This window comes from Mandrillus leucophaeus, unplaced genomic scaffold, assembly GCF_000951045.1.
Source record: "Mandrillus leucophaeus isolate KB7577 unplaced genomic scaffold, Mleu.le_1.0 Scaffold564, whole genome shotgun sequence".
Classification (NCBI taxonomy): domain Eukaryota; kingdom Metazoa; phylum Chordata; class Mammalia; order Primates; family Cercopithecidae; genus Mandrillus; species Mandrillus leucophaeus.
The window spans coordinates 219,304-223,142 of record NW_012106075.1 but is presented as its reverse complement, the minus strand read 5'-3'; the positions used below and the strand labels follow the sequence as shown (position 1 = coordinate 223,142).

General features: G+C 44.1%; 1 protein-coding gene and 1 pseudogene across 1 annotated transcript in view; one reads left to right on the top strand and one right to left on the bottom strand.

Moving 5' to 3' along the window:
- Positions 1-3,839, top strand: part of B9D1 (B9 protein domain 1) — a 49,564-nt gene that overhangs the window by 4,585 nt on the left and 41,140 nt on the right. The window lies entirely within an intron of this gene.
- LOC105552547 overlaps positions 2,915-3,839 on the bottom strand; it is a 4,057-nt pseudogene continuing 3,132 nt past the window's right edge.

The window sequence follows — 3,839 nt, the reverse complement described above, 5'->3', positions numbered from 1 at the left end:
CCCAAAGTGCTAGGATTACAGGCGTGAGCCACTGCGCCCGGCCGGGAGACCTAGGTTTTATTATGCAGTTGAAGCCTACCAGTAGCAGGCTATAGAGAGAATAGACAAATGTTTCTTATCAGACTTATGGTCTGTGTTGATGTTAATGTTGGAGGGGTATAATGAGGCATGTCCAACTCCCATCTCCCACTGTGGCCTGAACTGGTCTTTCAGGTTAAATTTTAGGGTGTGCTGGCCAAGGAGGGAGTCCATTTAGATGGTTGCAAAGGGCCTTCTAATTTTATTTTTGGTTTATACCCATTAACAGTCACTCCTCATTCCTCTTTCACCTGAGCCCTTGCAACCTCTGAACTACTTTCTGTCTCTATGGACTTGCGCATTGTGGACATGCTATACTAATGGAATCACACACTGTGTAGTCTTTTGTGTTTGACTTATTTCACTTAGCATAAAGTTGATGTTGTCATATTAGCACTAATTTTTATGGCCAAATAGATTGCATTGTTTAGATAAAACATATTTTGTTTGTCCATCAGTTTATGAATAGTTGGGTTGTTTCCACTTTTTGGCTATTATGAATAATGCTTCTGAGAACATTTGTGTACAAGTTTTTTTGTGGATATGTTTTCATTTCTCTTGGGAGTGGGATTGCTGGGTCACATGGTAAATTATAAACTTCTTGAGAAAGTGCCAAGCTGTTTTCTCCAGCAGTTGCACTATTTTACAAACTCATCAGCAATATTTAAGAATTCTGATTTCTCCACATCCTCACCAACACTTCCTTTCTTTTTTTGATACTGAGTCTCACTCTGTCGCCCAGGCTGGAGTGCAGTGGCGCGATCTCGGCTCACTGCAACCTCTGCCCCCCAGGTTCAACCAATTCTTCTGCCTCAGCTTCCCGAGTAGTTAGGATTACAGGTCCCTACCATCATGCCCGGCTAATTTTTGTATTTTTAATAGAGATGGGATTTGACCATGTTGGACAGGCTGATCTCAAATTCCTGACCTCAAGTGATCCATCTGCCTCAGCCTCCCAAAGTTCTGGGATTACAGGCATGAGCCACGGTACCCAGCCTTATTATTATTATTATTTTTAAATTATAGCCATCCTAGTGGGTGTGAAGTGATAGGTCATTGTAGTTTTGATTTGCATTTCCCTAATGACTAAGGATGTTTTCATGGCTTATTGGCCATTTGTCTCCTTTGGGGAAATGTCTGTTCAATATCTATTCAAATCCTTTGCCTTTTTTTTCTTTTTTCTTTTTTCTTTTTGAGACAGGGTTTCACTCCAGCCCAGGCTGGAGTGCAGTGGCAGGATCTCGGCTCACTACAACCTCCGCCTCCCAAGCTCAAGTGATTCTCCTGCCTCAGCCTCCCAAGTAACTAGCACTACAGGTGCACATCGTTGCACCCAGCTAATTTTTGTATTTTTAGCAGAGACAGGGTCTCACTACATTGGCCAGGCTAGTCTTGAACTCCTGAGCTCAAGTGATCCGCCCACATCAGCCTCCCAAAGTGCTGGGATTACAGGCATGAGCCACCGCACTCAGCCCTTTGTCCATTTTTAATTGGGTTATTTGCCTTTTTATTGTTGAGTTGTCAGAGTTCTTTATATATTCTAAATAAAAGCCCCTTATCAGATGATTTACAGATACAGATATTATTAGATGATTTATAGATATTTACTTACCATGATTTACAGATATTTACTTCCATTTCTCAGGTTGTCTTTTCACTTTCTATGTCTATCACTTGATAACGTCCTCTTTTCCACAAAAGTTTTAATTTTGATGGAGTCCAGTTATGTTTTGTCTTTTGTCACTTGTGCTATTGTCATATCTTAAAAAAAAAGCACTCATTTTTATAGCTGCATAATGTTCCTTTACAAATGTAATCTATTTAACCAGGACCCTCTAGATAGACATTTAGATTAGTTCAGTTTTTTCACTATTGCAAACAATGCAGCAGTAAATTTTCTTGAACATATCATTTTGCACACAGCAAGTGTATGTGCAGGAAGAATACCAGAAGTGGGAGTGTCAAGTTAAAGAGTATTGCTCTTACAATTTTAGTAGCTAATGTCAAATTTCTATCCTTAGAGATTATACTGATTTAGACACCCACCAGTGGTATGAGAGAATGACTCACACGGTGCTTTTTAAAAGCTTGGAATTATTTGCCTGTCAAAAATGGGGGGATATGCCATAAGAATCCTGATTTTTGCTTTCTTTTGGAAAATCAGGTCAGCATTTCTGCATAGCCATCGAGCTGTGACCCCACCATTGAAAGATCATGTGCTTTAATTCACCACAGTCCCTGCCACTCCCTAACAGCCTCCCCAGCATAGGCCGAGGGTCAGATGCCACTTAGCATTGTGCTTTCACAGCTGTTTTCTGCATCTTATTAAAAGCAGGAAAACAAAAGAGGCTGAGATGACATGTGTTTCAGGAAAAGAAAGACCAAGTATATCTCTTTGTGGGAACAAAGACAATCTCATGTGTTATATACAGATACTCCACTCACTCGGCTCACGTTTCCTGCGTGGCCACGGTGGGCATTTGAGTTCAAGATTTCTGGTTTAGGTTACCGAAAGCCTCTGAACTAATCTAAATGTCTACCTAGGATTTTTGAGTAGGCAAATGCCCTTGAGAGCTGCCTTCCTGAAAGGTATTTCTGGCAGACATCATGGAGGGTGTACTTGAAGGCAGAGCATGCCTTGATTAAAAAATAGATGTGGGATTGGGTGCGGTGACTCACGCCTGTAATCCCAGCACCTTGGGAGGCTGAGGCTGGTGGATCACCTGAGGTCACCAGCCTGGCCAACATGATGAAACCCCGCCTCTACTAAAAATGCAAAAATTAGGCTGGGCGCAGTGGCTCAATCCCAGCACTTGGGGAGTCTGAGGCAGGTGGATCACCTGAGGTCAGGACTTCGAGACCAGCCTGACCAACATGGTGAAACCCTCTCTCTACTAAAAATACAAAATACAAAAATTAGCCGGGCGTGTTGGCAGGTGCCTGTAATCCCAGCTACTCAGGAGGCTGAGGCAGGAGAATTGCTTGAACCCAGGAGGTGGAGGTTGCAGTGAGCCGAGATTGTGCCACTGTACTCCAGCCTGGGTGACAGAGAGAGACTCTGTCTGAAAAAAAAAGTTTAAAAAGAGGTACATAAAGAGGTAAATGCAGGACATGTGATGGTGTCTGTTTCTAGTAGACAGTGGAGATGTCACCAAGATGAGGAACCAGGAAGCAGAACAGGTTGGGGGGTGCTAATGTGCTTTGAGGCTCTTTTAGTCATCTGTGACATGGTAATTATTATCTCTAATCCAGGCCCTGGAGACCTTCCTGAGCCCCAGAACCTTACCCTCATTCAGGGAGGTCCATCACGGCAGTCGGCCTCCCTTTTTGTCAGTCCCAGCATGGGTCCCAGGGTAGCCTCCCATTGGACAGGTTCAGCGTGGGGGAGGGGGGTATGCTGATTGGCCAGACCTGAATCACCTGTCCACCTCTGGAAGTGAGGCAGGGAATCCGGCTCAGCCAAACTCCTCAGACCAAGTGTGGATGAGGGCCATTTCCCCACAGGAAACCTGAGCTTTCGGGAAGGTGGATGGATGTGGGTCAGCAGAAATAACAGATGTGCCCGACTGTTTGCGCCCCTCTGCCACAAGAGCAGGTGTGGTTAAAAACTTTGAGGAGCGTCCACAGGCACGGTGGCTCACGCCTGTAATCCCAACACTTTGGGAGGCCAAGGCGGGCAGATCACGAGGTCAGGAGATCAAGACCATCCTGGCTAACACGGTGAAACCCTGTCTCTACTAAAAATACAAAAAAAAAAAAAA